This window comes from Pelodiscus sinensis, chromosome 9, assembly GCF_049634645.1.
Source record: "Pelodiscus sinensis isolate JC-2024 chromosome 9, ASM4963464v1, whole genome shotgun sequence".
Classification (NCBI taxonomy): domain Eukaryota; kingdom Metazoa; phylum Chordata; order Testudines; family Trionychidae; genus Pelodiscus; species Pelodiscus sinensis.
Genome location: NC_134719.1, coordinates 29,928,328 through 29,947,718, shown reverse-complemented (window position 1 = coordinate 29,947,718; position 19,391 = coordinate 29,928,328). Strand labels below are relative to the sequence as shown.

Here is a 19,391-nt window from a genome sequence, read left to right as displayed (position 1 = left end):
AAACTTCCCATTCAGCTTATGTCTTCCATTAGCAAATTCCCAGATTTCTTCCCCCCCCCTCTCCCCCCCAGATTCTGCTTTTTAAACTTCAGTTTTAGAGCCCTTACTTTCTTGATTCTGGAAAGAGACAAAAGCAATGGCATAACACAGATAGGGTGAAGTTGTGGGAACTTGCTTGGATTGCAAACTCTCAGGAGTAGGGACAGTCTCTTTTAGTGCCGTACGTAGCACAAGTGGGCTCTGGTCCATCCTTGGGGTTCCTACTTGCTACCACAGTGCAAATCAATCCCCAAACTGCTGATAGAACAAGCAATCAGGGATATGTGTTTTTCGAGATTATCTCTCTATATAAAATTGTTTTTCTTGTGGGACAACATCAGTGTTCACAGGCTGGGGGAGCAGGGATAGGGATGGGCGAGTAAAGCCCTGCCCCCAGTGCCGCGTCTTCTGCCCCAGATCCTATCCCTGGAGCCAAGCCCTCTCTGGCCTTCCCCGGCCACCAGAGGCAGAGCCGGGCCTAGCACACTGGCCTGGAGAGGGGGTATTAGGGTTAGGCCGCAGTTGCAGAGGTGAGAGACGGAGAGAAAGGGCCTGGGGGGGCAGGGCTGGGGAGAGATGAGAAGGAGCTCTGGCTGGTGCAGCTGCAGTCTTGCCCTCCCTGGTGGCTGGGGGAGCTGGGGTTGCCTACCCCCTATGAGAAGTGGGGGGCGGGATTGGAGAACATAGCAACCAGGGGGTGCAGCCCCCTAGTATTCTTAAAAAGGGTGGCATCTTTTATCAAATATTAAAAGGCCAGTTTTCTGCCTGTTGCTCTCTGGGGCTATGTCTAGACTGCAGGCTTCTTTCGGAAGAAGCATTTTTGGAAGAGATCTTCCAAAAAAAAACCTTATTCCGAAAGAGAGCGTCCACACTGTCAAAGCGAATCAAAAAAGCGATTTGCTTTTTCGAAAGAGCATCCATTCAGTCTGACGCTAATCTCGCATGTAAGCTGTGATTTACTATGGGCAGAATGGTCACCTGATTTTTCCTCTTTCCTCTTCTTGCGAAAGAGCTCCCTCTTCCCCGTCCACCAGTGCGCTTTTTTTTTTTTTTTTTTTTTTTTTGGTGACAGTACGGCGTACCGGCACCTTTTTTTTTAGGAGCATTCATGCCATGCCGCTTTCCCCCGACACAACCCCCAGCCTGACTGACTCCTTCTGCAGGAACAGCAAGATGAAAAATTTGCTTTTCACTTATGCACATGCGTATGTTGACATGATATAGGGAAAAGGGCAGGAGAGACATTTTTCAAATTTACTTTCCTCAAGAAATGAGTACTGGCACTTCTTTTTTGTTTTAAAAAAATAAAAAAATAAATAAAGCACTGCCATCCACACACGCCTTTTTCCAAAAAAGGTTTTTCAGAAAAAGGCTTCTTTCTCATAGAAAGAGGTTTACCAATGTCGGAAAAACCCCTATGTTCTTTCGATTTTTTTCTTTTGTAAGAACATGATTGGTGTGTGGACATAATTGAAGGTTTTTTGGGGGGAAATGTAGACATGCCCTGGGGGAATGATTGTTGCTTATGCTCCCTTATTCTTTTTACAGTTTATAGATGGAATTTCATGGAACCCTAGAATACTAGGACTGGAAGGGACCTCAAAGTCATGGAGTCCAGTCCCCTGCCCTCATGGCAGGACCCAGTACTGTCTAGACCATCCCTGATAGACATTTATCTAACCTACTCTTAAATATCTCCAGAGATGGAGATTCTACGACCTCCATAGGAAATTTATTCCAGGTTTAACCACCCTGACAGTTAGGAACTTTTTCCTAATGTCCAACCTAAACCTCCCTTGCTGGAGTTCAAGCCCATTGCTGCTTGTTCTATCCTTGGAGACCAGAAAGAACAATTTTTCTCCCTCCTCCTTGTGATACCCTTTTAGATACCTGAAAACCGCTATCGTGTCCCTTCTCAATTGTCTCTTTTCTAAACTAAACAAGCCCAATTCTTTCAGTCTTCCTTCATAGGTCCCAATATCAAAGTGAAATGTATCACAAGGGAATTGCAGGATAACTCTTCTTGAGCATCTGTATGCTCAAGTCCTCTAAAACACTTCAGAAATAACTCACATTAATAACAGTACTTGGTGGCTTTGTTAGTGGAGCCTACGCTACATGAAATCTTGACATGCTACTTTTATAATATTAGTATTTTTCAGGTTCCCTTAACTAACTTTATATCAGTAGTTGTTTTTACAAGGTCTTTGCCCTTCTTAATTGCCAAAACTTGTCTCTACTAACAAAAAATAAACTGTTCGGTACATCAGTCTGTGTAGTCATGAACTGTATTCTCTTCACTAACTGACCTACTTTCTCTCCCTGTATTCTTTATCCCCGAATATATTTACAAAAGTACTGAGATCGGAATCTGAGCCTTAAGACTTAACTTAATCAGGTTGCTGTAGTATTTATTACTAATTGTGTGGCGGCAATTTTTCCTAAATCATGAATTTAGGGGGATACAATTAGACACAAAATTCACAATGAAAGCCCTGATTGTGGTCTGTACAGAGCCCCATAAAAGTCAATGAGGCCCTATATGTAATGCAAAGTTAGGGCCTACATAGACAAAAACAGAAAAGAGATGGACAGGCTCATAGATTGAGAGTTCAAGGCCAGAAGGGACAGATCATTTAATCTGTCTTCCTGTATATCACAGGCTACAACATTTCACCAATAACTTGGCTGGCTAAAGCATATTGTCCCTAAAAGCATCCAGTCTTGATGTGAAGACATTAAGAGACAGACAGTCTACTACGTCTCTTGGTAGCTTGAAGATAATTAAACACTGGAACAATGTTAATTATTTGTGCCAGTGAATTCCTCTGGCTTCAGCTTTCAGCCTTTGGTTTTTGTTAGGTCTTTACTGATAGACTAAAAAGCCCCTTAGTGCTTGGTGTTTTCTTCCCCTGAAGGTACTTGTACATGGTAATCAAGTCACTTCTCATTAAATATTTCATTTTTTTTGATACAATAAGACAAAGAGCTTAGTTTGAGAGATTTTTTTTTCTTTAGCCCTTGAAATATTTTTGTGGATCTGTGCTGAACCTTCTCCAATTTTCTAAACATCCTTTTTAATATGTGGACACCAGAACTGTACATGATACTCCAGCAGCAGTCTCACCAGTACCCTTACATAGGGGGGAGGTTTACGCTTAAAATGCTGCAGCTGCGCCAAAGCTACTCTTGCCGGTTTTATTCCCAACAGCAAATGTCTGGCATCAGAACTATTTCCAGGATGATCATTTATCAATCATGATGAACTATGCTATGGCTAAATGAATTGGGCAGAAAGAAAGAGGGTAGCACTGAGAAAAAACTGTTTGTTGCTGGGTGTGGTGTTAGAAATAAAGATTTTTCCCAATTTTTTTATGTTGTGGGTGTGGGCTTTCTTATTCAAGTCTCTTTTTAATGAGAAGAAGACTCTGGGGAAGCAATGGTAAAAACGTGGGTGACAAAAAAGGTTTATAGTTTTTCATTTGTGAGAGGAAAAGATGAGGTACTTATAACAAATACCTTTTTCAAGTGGTAACAAACATGATTGTTGCACTTTAAATATAGAAATCGGCATGGAGCAAGTGGAGTATTACAAATACATACTTGTACTTTCCAATCACAACCGATGTGAGGTGTGTAGATATATTGTACAAACTCAAGGTGATCAATTCTATCTATCTGCAAAGGACAAGTGATAACAGACTGACATTACCCCCGTGTTATCCTTTGTCAGCATCCTATGGATATCTCTTTCAGCCTGTCAAGGCCCAGTCATGGAATGTTATGCGTGACATGGTGTAGCCAGACAGACCCCCCCCCCCCCATATCATCCATCTTATTTGCCCCTCTGAGGTTCCTGAAGCATACAGGACAGAGAAGGAGCAATAAAATCAGCATAGTCTATGCTGGCTCATCTGATCCTGAGAAGCTGAAAACTTAGATATGAGGAGAGAGTGATTAAGGCAATAAGCTGCGAGAAGTACCTGGCTGGCACCCATGTTGATACGAACACACAGTCCCTAGGAGAGGAATTTCCCACTGAGAAAAGAATGCCCAGTACTTCCAATTTAGTTATCTCTCTTACAAGTGTAAATTAAGTTCACAACTCCCTTGTAAGAACTGGTCTCACAAAAGGCAGACCAGCACTATTTGGCATCACAGATAAGAAAGAGAAATATGTGACCCCATGGGTATAAAGATAGGTCCAGCAGCACACTCACTTTGAGTGTCAATCTACCCTCTACCTGCTGGTCGGGTTAGGTGTTTGACCTCCCGAGATTCTATGGGGATGCCCACCTCGTATTTTCGTCTTTCCTAGGAATTGAGGGACCGGCCCTGGACTGACACACTGGAGTCGAGAGGCACAGAAGGGGGTAAAAATTGTACCTGGATGTGATCCTCTGTCTTAAGTGTACACATAGAAAGATTAAGCTGTTACTTGGTACCATTATTTCTATTTTCTATCTTTATCTTCTTTGTAACCACTTTTAAGATCTATATTTTCTAGCAGTTAAGAAATAGAGCAATAGCCATTGTAACCATATGATTTATAAGCTTCTTTAATAAACCTGTAACTGTTTAAGTTTTAACCTAACTCCTTCAGTTGCTGTAACAGAACCAAGCACAATTTAAAAGAACTTCAGCCGGTCATAAGGGACAGGTATAGGGAGAGCTTGGGCGTTTGGATTTGTGTCACTCCCAGGTGACAGGTCCGTTGGGGCACCTCTCAGCCTCCCCCAGGCTGCCCGCTGCGAAGGAATCACGGATTCTAGCAGCTAAAATCTGAGGTGTAATAAGCTCTCCCTGTAAACTTATTGGGGCGCCCGTCAACCTCCTCCAGGTTGCTTGCTGCAAGGGACCCCGGTCTCAGCAGTTGAAGTCTCGGGTGTATAGCACACACACACACCACTCATTGCCCTGACCGTCGGCAGACACATGGATCAAAGTGAAGGACATACAAAACTAATTTTAAATACAGTAGTATTGATTTCTTTATTGCAAACCATTTTTTTGACTTCAATTTCACAAATCTTTGTATTTTAAATAGATGTAAGGAGACACCAAATGTGTGGGCATTTCTACACTAGGAAATTATTTTGAAATAACTAAAATCAATTTAATAACTCCTGAAATAACAAAATTGAAATAGCATGTTCCACACTACGAGGAAGCCTCAAAATTAGTCTGAGGCAGTCTCCATTGTTGTGGATACGCTATCTCAACTTAGAGCCCCAGGAAGCACTGGTGAGTAATTACTTCAAATTACACTGCGGAGCAGTTATTTTGAATAGAACCACTGAGCGTCCACACTAATGCTATTTTTTAAATGACTATTTTGAAACGAGTGTTATTCCCCAAGGAAAGCAGGAGTACAGATTTTTAAATAAGCCAATTATTTTGAAATAACGGGCTTGGTAGTGTGGCTGCTCCACTTATTTTGAAATAAGGGAGGTTATTTCAAAATAACTCCCTAGTGTAGACCAGGGCTGTGGGAGTCAGAAGAGTGGCATCCCTCAAATCAAGGAGTAGTGGCTAAGGTACCTCTGACCCCAAGAAGGACTGTGGAGGAAGGAACTTTAACTTCCTGATCCTCTGCAGTGATCTTGTATCCAAAGGATTGTGTATCCCTATGCAACATGTTATGCTAGTAACTGGGGAATTATTGTAATGCATTTGATCTGCCAGCTGCATATCAGGAAGGAGCTTTTATACCTGTGGCATGAGTATACAAACCCCTTTGTTGTACGCAGATAATTGGCCAAGTTGGTCCACGATGGACTGAAAGAGTCATGCTCATGGCTCTGTGAAGATGTGGCTTTCAAAGCTTACAACTGGTGGAGGTTTTGGTCTTTCATAAGTGTAGCTGATTTGCTTGTGAATATCATTGTTTTCTGGGCACAAGGGTGATGCTGCTGGGCACGTCCCATTATCTCAGCTTCATGTAGGGGCTTCTTCTGAGTCCTCTTCTCTGTTGTGCAGATATTCTGTCTTCTTGAATTACTTTCTTCTTCGTCCTTCTTGTCTGCACAGCTTTGGAGAACCTCTCTGCTCCACTACAGGTAAGTTAAACATTAATCATCTTTAGTGTTCCTGATGGCATGCATCCAAGACCAAGTTATGAACTGACACATGGGATCAGATCAGTGGTTTGGTAACTTGTCTCTGACAAGGGCCAGTACCAGATGGCCTCAACAGTGCATTGTGGCAATGAGTTTTGAAGGTTAATTATAAGCCAGGTCTAAATAATGACTTTTTAATCTTGAAATACCCACATCCAATGTGTTTCAGGCCTCAAAACTTTGGGCAGCAATTTTGAAAACCCCTACAATTCAGCCACTGCCCCATACTTCACAATTCATAAACCCTGCTGCCTCCTCTGAGCAGGCAAAGCTGCCTCCTGTTTTGAATCAAATACATTCTGATCATTACCTGCTGCTGTAAACTGGCTCAGAGTGCACACCTCAGTATCAATTTCACTGAACAATTCAGATCACTTCAGCCTCCACTGCACATACACAATAGCAAATGGAACAGAAAAGAAAATCAGAAAAATAGAAACTTACCTACTCATGCCCCAGTGTGCCTCCATTTACAGAACTATACAATATTTTAGGGAAATAAACAATGTACTTTGTTACCAGAGTGAAACTGTTTATCAAATGTTTGAGAAATTGGGCAGGGGGAGAGACCATCAAGTTTCTAACTGACTTTTATCATTCTTTACTTTTGAAATTACAAGTATAAGCATAAAGGGTTGAAGTTCTAACAAAGGAACCCCCTTCTCCCCCCCACACTTCACTAGGATGAACTGTCATGGGGGGTGAGGCACAGGAAATTCATTCACATAGGAGCTCTTTAATAACAATTTTAAAAATTGGGAAAATATATTTATAAGATGTTCCTATGTCCACATTCAGAATGGCTATCTGATGTCACTAAAAAGTCACTTATTCTTTTAAACACAAACACTTAAAGTAGATGTATCTGCAATCTTTTGGCTGGATTAAATTTTGCCTTGTTCTCTGAAAGCATGAAAACAGCACAGTTTTAAACATATCATTTAGTGGCTGCCTTCCTTGGTCAAGCCAGTTTATGCTTGCAGTATTTGTTTAAGCCAAAGAGAAATGATTAGAGAACAATGAATTACCTATTGTTGTGGGTAAAGTTAAGTAGATAGCAGATAAATGTGATTCAATAACTACAATAAAGTGGCTATTTAGAAGTTTACTTTGCCATTTACACATACTGCCACTGGATTCTGGGGAGATAGGCAATAGCACCACCAATTTATCAGCAGTCCCTTAAGTTGCACTCAGCCTTTCTGACATCTCTTGGGCAGGCTCCAGCCCATTGACATTAATGGCTGTTCCAAGCAAATGTGCAAAAGCAGAATGTGGCCTTCAGTGCTATTTTCCATAGGCCAAATCCTGCAGTCTTTACTGAAGCAAATGTCAATTGACTTCAGTGGCATTTTGCTTGAGAGATGTTCTGGGACATTGACTCCGTATGCATATGGGCCAGATTTGGTGGCTGTTGAAGCAGTTGTTGTGGGGAGCCTATGGGTGCATTTAGGCTGGTAAGATTTTGTGCAAAAGCAGCTGCTTTTGTGCAAAAACTTGCCAGCTGTCTACACTGGCCACTTGAATTTGCACAAGAGCACTGAAGTTCTATTCTAAGAATTCGGTGCTTCTTGGGCAAATACTTTGATGCTCCCGCTCAGGGATAAGCCCTCTTGCGCAAGTATTCTTAATACTTGTGCAAGAGGGCCAGTGTAGACAGGCACCTTAATTTTTTGCGCAAGAAAGCCCGATGGCTAAAATGGCCATCGGAGCTTTCTTGCGCAAAAGCGCATCTATACTGGTCACTGATACTTTTGCGCAAAAGCATCCGTGCCAATCTAGAGGCTCTTTTGCAGAAATACTTTTAATGGAAAAACTTGTCCATTAAAAGTATTTCCGCAAAATCATGCCAGTCTAGACGCAGCCTATTTAAAAGTGAGGTCAGTTTAGGTTTCTGCACATAGGCACATGGTTGGTGGGTTTTTTTCTATGAGGTGGGGTGGATTTTTGTTTTGTTTTCTTTTGTTTGTTTTTAAACCCAGGACATGGTAAAATATTCCCAGGAAATTCGTAAGCATGTATTTTTAAAGGGACATTGCCAGCTCCATCTGGTTCTAAAAGGATTGATGTTCAGAGACCTTTTTAAAGGTCAAGAAATATGGGACTGGATTGACCTACAGAATGCAGAGTACTCTAATGGTTTATTTTCAAAATTTGATTTCGAGAATGTGGTGATAAAGCTTTTTCCTCTGGTATTTTATTTTACATTGTATTTGTTATTAGCTAGATTATTGTTTGACCCATAACACATTAGAGCAAATCAGTAATGTATTGCAGAAACCAATTTGTGCCTTTCACCACCTGCCCATTTCTGTTTTAAGGAAAAAAGGACATTGTGCTCTTATTAATTGAGCTATGCTATTGGAGCTCATCAGCTTTTTCATTTTGTGATGTTAGGAATGGAATTTGGAACTTGGTGTACATCCGCTCTTTCTTCTATACTTTCATATAAACTTTAAATCGGAAGCTGTATATAAGTGAGTGCCCATGCTGAGTGGATAATGCACAGTATGGGGGAAGGGCCTATGTGAATTTAATCATTTGCTGAGAGCCTAGGAATAAGCTTTCACTTCCAGTTATCTTTGTATGCTCTGGAAATGATATAGTCTGTTTATCACAAGTAGGAATTGGACAGGAGTGGGGAGGGGGAAAATTGAAAGGAAGTGAGAAATGGGCAAATTGAGAGAATTGGAAAGAAGATGAGAATAGTGGAAAGAGGGGAAGATTGAGGAGGGTAAGAGAGTCGGAAGAAGATAGGAGCATGGGAAAGTGAGAAAGATATGGGAATGGTAGATAATGAGGGAAGGTGAAGACTCTGAGCTCTTGGATTCCTCTAATGATGGGTAGAACTTTTGAAACTGACTGCTTATGGTTCAAACATGATAGCTTTCATTTTGACAGTCTGTTCTCAAGCTTCCACCAGATGGTTAACAAACTCAGGTTTTTGTAGTGTGTCCATCACCATGGTGACTGAGCACTTGAATTCAGAGAAAATGTTATACAAGACTTCCTTCTCTTCCCATGGTTGCTGAATAACTGAAAATGAAGGTCCTGATCCTGTAAACATGGACATAAGTAACTCCATATATGAACAGTTCCAGTGAGCTCAATGAAGTTATTCAAATGCATAAATGTTTGCAGGATGAAGGCTAATATTAATCTTAGACCTCCTTTCACCATGAAGTCTTTGACTGTTCCTTTTGGTAGATGCTTCCTTTTTAGATTGCCAAAACTTGTGCAGGTATTCAGCATCATTGCATTACTACTACTGTTTGGATCTGATGGCCTCTCTAATCAGGTGTCTAGGGTGTAATATTATCTTGCTTTTCTTTAATGTAATAGTGTTATAGAGGGAAGGAAGCTGCATATCCAGCCCTTGGTACTCCAACTTAGCTGCTGATGGGGTTTTCTTTTACTTTACATTCAACTTCTTCTGTTTCCATGGATTTAATGGTGTTTTCTGGAGGTAAATCTGTGAATTCCAGCTCTGATGTTTGGTTAGGGTTCTTGTTTAAATATGAGCTGTGTCTTATTTTTTTGACTTTTCTGAGTCCTGAGCAATGGCTAAGAATAAAAACAAACACACTGAACAAAATTTGTCTGTCTTATGCAGACTTCAGCCATTGTTTCTCGTGGATACATTGTTTTATTTTTTTAACACGTGGTATGAACCTATGCTGTGCCTCCTGCTGTCCTAGTCTGATCAGAAAGGATTCCCAAGAGGATCAACTTGAATTATATTGAGGGAGAGAGAAAGGAGTGTGGCTAGAATGACGCTTAGGTCTTGTATATGCTACATGGTAGATCAACTCTGTAGTGATTGATCCAGTGACTGATTTATCGCATCTGCTTAGATGTAATAAATTGATCTCTGAGCACTCCTGTCAATGCTAGTTTTCCACTAAGTTGAAGCTGCTGCGCTGGAATATGTCAACTTCAGCTATGCTATTTGCATAGCTGAAGTAGATCAACAGTGCTGGTAAGTGTAGACAATCTGAGAGGGTTCCCTTAAAAACAGTTTATTTCCTAGATGCTAGTGCAGGACCCATCCCAGAATTTTTGTTGCCTTATAATCAATAGTCTCAGAAAAGCTTGGTTCATAACTGGATTTTTCTCTAGAGATGAAAGTGAACTGGGGGCATTAAGTTTGTGCAAAATCTTCTACCCTTCGAGCCCTTAACCCTGGGTTTGCGTGATGGATTGGTCATTTGCATGTCCTCTTTGTCCTCTTCACTCAAATTAAACAGTTTTATATCTCTGTCAAGTACTTTGTTTGTAATCACTAATTAAAATATCTCTTACAGCAGGGAATCCCACATTTTTATAGGATGCACCACACCTTGATAGTGAGATTACTGTGCAGGCACCTGCCCTAGGGTTGCTAAATGGCTTCAATAAAAATACTGGACACACTTGACATTACATCACAGTCTACATTACATCCTAATTTGAAAATACCGGACATTTTATATTTTTTCATGTGTATTTTCTCAGTTTGTTTCCCAAACAGAAAGCTCAAATACTGGATTGTCGGGTTCAAAACCGGACACCTGACAACCCTAACCTACGCTCAGATAACACTCCTGTGGCAACTACAGCCATTGCTGTTGTGGAGTGGAAAGTATCTTCTCTCTCCTCCAAGGTGTTATAGCTGTTCAGTATTTCAGGAGGAAGTCTGAGGCTGCCTTTACACACTGGAGAGACAAGGCAGGTGAGAATTTTATACAGAACCAATTTCCCTTAGGTGTTTACACAGAGTTCTCTTTCTTTACACACCATTCCTTGGTGGTTCAGGTCTGTGCGGTGGAGACCTTCTCTACTCCAGGCTTTTGCGGTCTTGTGTTTTTAGTAGAAAGTGAACTATGCAGAACAGTGATGGCTTTGGCTCCAGGTAGCCTGTACCCTGCCCATCTAGCAACACTAGGGATAGGGGCTTTGGGTGGGAGAGAAGACCTGTTCCCGAAGCCACTTCCCCGCTCAGTGGCTCTAGCTGTTCCCTGGCAAAGCCAGATGTCCCCGACTACTTTTGCCGCCTCCTTGCAGGGGAGGCTTGGGGGGTGCTGGAGCACAGGGCAGGGACCGAAAAGCTTCACAGAAGGTGGCGGTGGGATCCTGGTACAAGCCCATGACACCGAGGAGGCCCAGGCTTGGAACACCGCGGGGCGGGGACATCCGCTCGTGGCCACGGGGGCAAAGGCAGCGCCCTGTGGAAAGCCCCGCGGCGGCGCTGCCACGTGCTCGGCAGCTGGCGGGCTCCAGCAAGCCGCCGCGGGTCCCGGGGCGCAGGCGTGGGCGGCGCTGCAAGGGTTAACACCCCCACCCTTAGCCGCAGGCAGCCAGTCCCGCCGGCGGGGCCGGGCTGGGAGCGGTGCGCGCAGCCAGCTCACCCCCCCGGCCCGGCGCTGCTGCCAAACTCGCCTGGCTCCGCGCTGGCAGGCGGCGCCCGCCCCCCTGCCCCCGCCCCCTCCGCGGGATGCCGGGGCGGGCAGATGCCGGGCTCCCACCAGCGGGGCGCGCGGGACGGCGACTGAACCCAGCAGGTGGCCGGCGGTGAGTAGCGTGGGGTGCCCGGGCTGCGCGGCCAGGCCCGCGAGCCCCGCTGCGGAAGGTGGGAAGGGGGGGCCGGAGGGCGCTGCCCCGCAGGCTGGCGGGCGGGGGAGCCGTGCGCTGTGTGGCGCGGGAAGGGGGACTCGTGCCCCTAGGGCAGTCACTGGCAACACGCCCACAGGCCTCAGTGGGAGCAGGGTTCCCCCCAAGCCCGGGCTCTGGCTTTGCATAGAAAGGGACCCGGGGTCCTGATCCCCCCCCCCCCGGCACCGCTTGGAAAAGCCCAGCCCTTGGCCAGGCGCCTTGGCTGGCGCACACAGGTAGCGGCTGATCAGTCCGGGGCCAATTGACTCCCAAATCTCTGCTCCTGCCAAAGGCAGCTGGTTGTGAGTTACTGCAGTCGAGTTGCGGTCCCGCAGTGATGGGCGCGGGATGGGAGACTGGCTGGGTAGGGCAAGCAGTCCCGGCGCTCAGCTAACGTGCACATCTGTGCTCAGAAACTCAATCACCTGTAATCACCAGCCGCCAAGTAATGCAGCTCTTTGCGCATTGTCCGGCTGGATAAGCGGTATCTCTCTAGGAGGAGCAAGTACTTCACACTTTTTTCAGACCTGACTTTCTGAAAAGCCTGTCCTGAGACGGGCAGCAGGGGTGGCACGTTCCAAGAGTCCTTTTTAAAAAATAACATCTATTAATGCTCTGAGTATGAAATAGTCCATTAAGCCATAGTAACAAAATGAGTGCTTCCTGTGGCGACCGGTGAAGAATAATGAATAATTTAAAATGATGATGTGAACTAATGTTCTGTGAAATCTATACCACTTACTGGTGAACGGAAGGGCAGGTCACCTATGGGATTTATTGTTTTAAAGGCTTTAAACTTATGCTCACTAGCAGCTGTGTGAAATTGCAATTTTTTGTTTACAAACTATTTGTGCCCATTCATGCAATAACTGTTGAAACATTCCTTATCACTGGTGACAGTGATTAGTTTACAGTGTAGTGTAAATAGTTTTGAATGTACAAGAATCTCATTTCCTCCAGTGATGTGTCGAGTCCCTGCAACATTATATTAATTTAAAATGTTACCTTGCTCCAAATACAGTCTTTTAGTTGTTTGAAATAAATTTCTGCTTTAGGTTTGGGCTTTATAAAAGAATGTGGCAACTTTTCTCAAATAAAAAGCAAACTGGAAAATGGTAATAACATTAATTTGCTCTATGTATGTGTCAGAGGTGTGCTTGGGAAAACACTGCTTCTCCGTATTTTATTTTTCTTGGACATGGAGGGTCAGACGAGTAAGCTATATTATTATCCATTTTGCTGTAATGTAAATTTATAAGAGAACATTGGATGGGCTGTAATACATTGGTTCTGTTCCTTACACTTGGAACACTGTTTAATCCGAGAATGGTCATTTGTAGCCAGGTATGTAACTTTTGTGCTGTAGCACTGAGAAAACTGGTGCACAATTTGGTTTTTGTCCTCTTTATGTAGTTCAGAAGTACAACAGAAAATACAATGAAACGAGCCCTGTGAGGTGGTGCACAAATGGGGGTTGGCTAGGTCACCTGCTATGTCTTTTATTTTAATTTCAGCATAGCTTCATTAGCATTCAGCAACAATAAGACAGCTGCTATCCTCATTAAGGGACATATATTCATTGGTGTCTTTCAGGGACAATTTGTGTAGTGTGGGTGCTGAGCCACTGAACCAAACTGTAAACACTGTAAATGTTTGAAACCACTTCAAGCCATGAGGTGCTGCAGCCCCCCCTAGTTTCAGCACCTATAAAACCATGTATTTAAAAAATAGACTCTGCATGCCCACCGTCTTGATGCTATAATGAAGTCTGCTCATTTCTGTGCACGCACCCTAACACAACTGTTCATTAGCTACCCAAAGCTTCTAAATTTAATGGGTCAGTGCTGCACATATTAAGACTGTTTTCTTGGCATGTACATGATGGAGTAGAAGGCAGACACAGTGAGACAAAACCTACTTGGAGCTGCTTTGGAAAATGGTTTTCATATTTTATCTTTTTTGGCATGTCATGAAAAGTTTTATGTTCCTCTCTGAGCTACAGATATACTCATAATAAGTCACATTAATGGCCATATGTATTTTCTGGTTTCAAATGATGTGACTCTGAGCAAGAGGCAGAACTGAAGAGACATGCATGTTATGTCATCTACATGTATGTGCCTACCATAGATCAGTCAGCTCCCGCAGGGACAATAAAAAGCAACCTTGTCCAAAGAATCACATTCATTTAATTGTACCTATAAAATTTTTCTTTTAAGGGAGGCTTTGTTTCTTGCTGGGTTGAATATCCTTCATACACTTGTAATGCATAAAACTGTGAAAAACTAAACAATTTAAAAAGAAGAATTGTTGATTGTCAATAAGTTGGGCAGAAAGTTCTGGAGAAGCAGAATGGTATGTGAGCTCTACAGCTTGAAAGCTGGAGAACAGGTATTTATAAAACATTCCTGAAAATGTAACAAAATATAAAAGCTGTCTGATTGGCTTTTAAATATTTAAAATGTTGTGATTGTTTCCACATTTACAGGATAGCTTGCCAACTCCTTTCGGGGCTCCACTTTAAATGAAAGCTTTGCAATGAAGTTTTATTTTGGACTCCCTATGTAGACTTCCTAAACCATAATTTTAAAAGATCTTAAATTACCAAAGCCTGAAAGCTAAACTTGTAGTTACTAGTGAGTTACTGGGTATGTGCCTTTAACAGCTTTCCATGCTGGATTAGGGCATTGCAAATGGCTCTGTGATAAGATCACTTTAAACTAGACAGTAATAAAGTTTATAGGCTCAAGGGGCTAAATTTCAGATAAGCTCTGCCTTGGTAACACTATTTTAAATGCGTCTTGGAGCTCTCGACCTTCTGCAACTTTCTATAAAGGAACAGAATTATCATTAACACAGAATAGCACTTTTCACTTGATTCCCAATAATGTTGCTACCTGAATTAATGATTTATATCTCCGTCTTCTGAACAAATTTCTGTGGATGGCTGGTAGCATTGTTGTTACAGCCCATACAATTACATACTTAGTTTTAGATCTTTAATCGCTTTTGGGAAAGAATAAGGCATAGAAGCCTAATAGTCTTTTCTTTGTTGACTCCACATATCTTGGGCAGATACAAGGTTGTTTAGTAAATAATAAAGCCTTAGATGCTAGGCACCGAACGCAGTAACTCAAGGACAAGTGACTTATGCTGCTTATACATACAAATCCATATGGCATCACAACTTGAACTGAAAAAAGTATCCTTTAAAAACTGCATTAACCCAGAAATACATAGGGCTGTCACAGAAATCTGGGGCTTTCTAATTAGGGAATAATTCCAAATTAATATTGCGTAGGTGAGCCATTTTAATGGAACCAGCAATAAAGCTAATAAAAATTGGACATTAAATTCTCATTCAGTAAAACCTTTAAATATTATTTGGTTATCCTTTTACAGTCATTTTGTTTTCCAATTTGTTCAAGATGAGTTTTTAAATTCATGCTTTTTAAAAAGTTTATTTCCAGTTCTATGAAAAATGGATTAAGTATCACAAAATTCCTACCACAGGGAATTCCAGTAGCATCAACTAAGATACTAAAAATGAATCTTCTGAGATCCCAAGCTTCTGTAGATTTTTTTTTTTCCTTCCAAAGATCTTGTCAGCTCCCAGAGATAATAACATAGAAAAGTTATCATAGCTTCTGAAACAAACTTACACATTTTCTAGTTTCAAAGAGAGAGGTCATGATTTCTGGAAATTGAAACTTGTGTTCTGAGACTGTTACTGTTGTATTTGTAATCTATCAATCGATTATTAGAAAAATATCAAGTTACTATTAAAAAAAAAAACAGACCCCCCAAAGTGTTTACCTCTTTAAATTCCCTGTTATAGTTACATATTAACATTTTTGGCTTCTACTGCATTACACACCCTTCTTTGTTCTTTTAAACTGAATGCATTTCTTGCGTTATTGGTGCAGTCATACTTCTGGGTTATTTCCTATGCAATGTCAAATGTGTGCAGGTGGAGTTTAGAAAATACATTAGCTCACACTTGGGTAAACGGATATTGTTTTTATATATAGCTTGAATACTATGGTCTCTGCTAATTGTCTTTTTTCCAAACTTCAGTTTTTCAAACCAATCTCAGAATGAGGGCATTCTATAATGTACTTGCAACATTGGAAAGTAAAGGAGCCATGACATCAATTTTATAACCAGAAAAACAAAGGGCACTTACAGACTGAAAGCACGTAATACCTCGTAAAGTAGAAAAAGGCAGCAAGCTCCTTTTTCTGGATCTGTCATTGAGGAAGCATTCCCTAAGGCATAAACTTCTCACTATCAGTGTGGACAATGATTCTCTAGGGCCGGGCAATCTCTTTAGTAGGTATGTTCTGAACTCCATCTGCGGGGCTGCTAACATTTTTCTCAGTTTTACCCCTATCCACATATGTGGCTGAATATAGTTGGTGCTCAGCATCGCTTTGCAATCACCACTGATGGCTTCATTAGATGAACCATGAGGTATAAGAGTTCAAAGGACTTATCCTACTACAGTAAAACTCCAATAGTCCGGCATCCAATAATCCGGCACTCCTGATAGTCCGGCATCAAAATGGCAAGAGTCTAGTGAGTGAGCTTTGGCAAAAAATGAGTCACAAGGTAACAGCGGCAGCAGCTGAACTGAGCAAAAAGGGTAAAAAAGGCTTAAAAAAACTAAAATGTTATAGTATACTGTATACAGTATGTACAATAAAAAGGGTTAAGAACATTTTATATACAGTATATAATGTATACAGTGTGTGTATATATATAACAAGTTTATAGTACCTCCTGATAGTCCGGCATATTTGATAATCCGGCACCACCTAGGTCCCATAGGTTCCGGATTATCGGAATTCTACTGTACTAGGCCAACATAGAGAGACTACTCTGTGATAATAAGTGTCTGCATTTGTGAAGCACATTTCTTTATTGGATTTCAAGGTGCTTTTTATGTCTGTGATTTGTATAGTTAGATATCTGTTATCCACACTTTATTGATGATGAAACAGGCAGAGAGTGGTTAAGGACTTGATGAAGGATACAATTAGGAATGTGTCACAATTAGGAATAGAAATCTGTCTTCCAATTTCTACTCTGGTGTTCCTACCACTTAACCACATTGAAGCCTTATGAGAGCTCTTACACATACTTGGACAATTCCCCTTCCTGCTCCTTACCCCAGTCTATTCTGGTTATTTAAATGGGATTGCACTGGTGTAAATGAATGAGAATTCTCAACTCATGACTGTGGCATAGACCCTAATGCAGGCTTCCTTGTGCCAGAAATTGAGAACATCCTCAAATTAAGAGCTGTAGGAAGGAGACCCTTTAACTTTGAGAAGTTGTGTGAGAGACTGTTTCAGAACTAGTACAAGAAGGCAGATTTCTGGCACATAAACTTGACTTTTGCACTTTCTGTGTGTTACGGTGGATAGAAAATGTTCCATACTCCTGAGATATTTTACAACTTTAAAAAAAAACATGAACTGCTCAAAAGGCATAAATGTGCAGTAACTTCATAGCACTGTTATGCTAAACCAGCTTTGTCAAAAATTACCTGCAACTAGGCAAGCCATAGCCACAACATCTCACCTAGTCAGCCTCTTGTTGGCCTCCTGTCACCTAAATATCTCCCCATCTTAACTAGTAACAGTGCCACGCAAGTAAGTGAGACCACATCTATGTTAGGTCAACTGGTGTATTCTAAACCTGCTAGGTAACATATGTTTGTACTTTGTTAGCTGGCTAGAGTAAACTTTACTGGAGAATCAACCCATGACTGGGCTTCTCCCCTGCCCTGGCCCTGGCCCACTCCCTAAAGCAGCCAGCAAACTCCTTCCCAGGTCCTGTTGTACTCCCTCTCTGCTCTGTGAAGAAAGGATACAGAGTGGGAGAGGGGGCACCCTGACATCAGCACCCCTCGTCTCCTTGCCTTGCCCTGCCCAGCAAGCAGGAGGCTCCCAGGGGGAGGGGCAGCTCCAAGGCAAAGGGCAGGAGATGTGCAGCAGTGGGGGGAGGGGCAGCTGAAGTGCTGGCTCTATGATAGCCTCTTGGCCAAACCAGTCAGGATCACCTATCAAAGGTTCCAAGATCTACCAGTAGATCCCAATCTGCTGGTTGGTGACCACTGGTCTAAGAGTACATGGTCCTCCCTTAGTGCAAGGAGCTGGACTTGACCTCTTGAGAGTCTGTTCAGTCCTACATTTCCATGATTCTCTGATAATTGATGGACAATAGTTGATACACATTATCATTAGCAAGCACAGACCATTTTTAAAAATTTGGGTACAATGCTGTAGATCAGGGCTTCTCAACTTTGGAAGCCCTGGGGGCCACAGTGATACAGCACATGCCAAGGGCTGCAACTTAAGCATGATTGTATATACTGTACATGCAAATATATATGGAAATAACTTCTTTTACACTGACGGATACTAATACAAAGATTAAGGCAAGACTACACAACATGCAGGCCCCATTAAATCTGTTCTGCTGATATTAATAAAATGCACTATTTACCTGATTTCCACCCGATCTGCACTTTTAATGAGCAGTGACAGTTGAGGAATTTAGCTACTAAAATACATATCAACAGAAGACCATTATATTGACTTGCCATTGTGGAGTGTGTTCCTGGTGGAGGCCATGATCAAAGGATCCCACCGGTGGGCCATGTGTTGAGCCCTGTGTAAACCCAAACTGCAACGTGGGCCACAAACAAAAGGGCCTCAGGCCGCATGCGGCCCATGGGCCACGTGTTGAGTAGCCCTGCTGTATATGTTTATCAGAAATTGCCAGAAGTGTCTGCAGGTCCTTCTGATTCTTGTTGTTGTTGTTTGTACAATAGGTTGATAGCTAAAAGAGCTAATTCCTATATTGATGATTATACGTTATAAGGCAGTGCTAAAAAAGGAAGCTTCCCTATAACTTTCCCAGATTTTTCCAATTTCCCTGCCTCTAACATTTTTCTGCATACAGTAGCTTGGATCATCCTGTAAATGTTTCCTGTGAAGTTTGGGAAGTACTGTACATGTCACTGTTTTATGAGTGACTGTTGACCCCCCCCAGTTGCAGAAGTCTTTTTGTCACTTGGTAGTCTTTATTGTAGCTTTTGGGGTATTTCTTGCATTTGAACTTAAGTCTGCTGACTGTCCAGGTGTGTGCTGCTGCATTGAATGGACAAATGCAGGGGAGAGGGGTTACTCCAGATAACTCTTCATCATTGTAGCCCTAAGTCATTGTCTTTCTATGACAAATGTCAGTTTTTCAGTATTAAAGTGCAAAGGATGAGTTGGCTATTTCCTGCCCTAAGTTGCTCTCCCATCTGCAGATATTTTTTATTTAAAAAAAAGATGCTCTATGACAGTGTTTATTAAAGTGGGTTGTGGGTCTTTTTTGGGAAAGCTGCTAGCAGGCCTGTGATGCTTTGCTTATCTAAAGACTATGCTGCCATGGAGCCTCGCAGTTCCCATTGGCTCCAGTTTGCCATTTCCAGCGAAGGGGCGCTGTGGCAATTGGTGGCCCACCCTGGGCCTGTCCTAAGCTTCTCTCTCAAGCACTCCCATGTTCTTGTTGGTAGACCCAAGGTACATGACCCTACACTATGGG

At 42.3% G+C, this 19,391-nt stretch overlaps 1 protein-coding gene across 4 annotated transcripts in view; it reads left to right on the top strand.

The window, feature by feature from the left end:
• The first annotated feature begins 11,304 nt into the window (after window positions 1–11,304).
• Window positions 11,305–19,391, top strand: part of LPAR3 (lysophosphatidic acid receptor 3) — a 30,457-nt gene continuing 22,370 nt past the window's right edge. Inside the window, exon 1 of one of the 4 annotated variants that reach the window (XM_075936366.1) lies at window positions 11,305–11,708. The gene's annotated coding sequence lies outside the window, so the exon portion shown is untranslated. Of the gene's footprint in view, window positions 11,709–14,070; window positions 14,181–15,885; window positions 16,126–19,391 lie in introns of those variants that run through there. The other 3 variants (XM_075936368.1, XM_014572096.3, XM_075936367.1) reach the window with 3 other exon arrangements.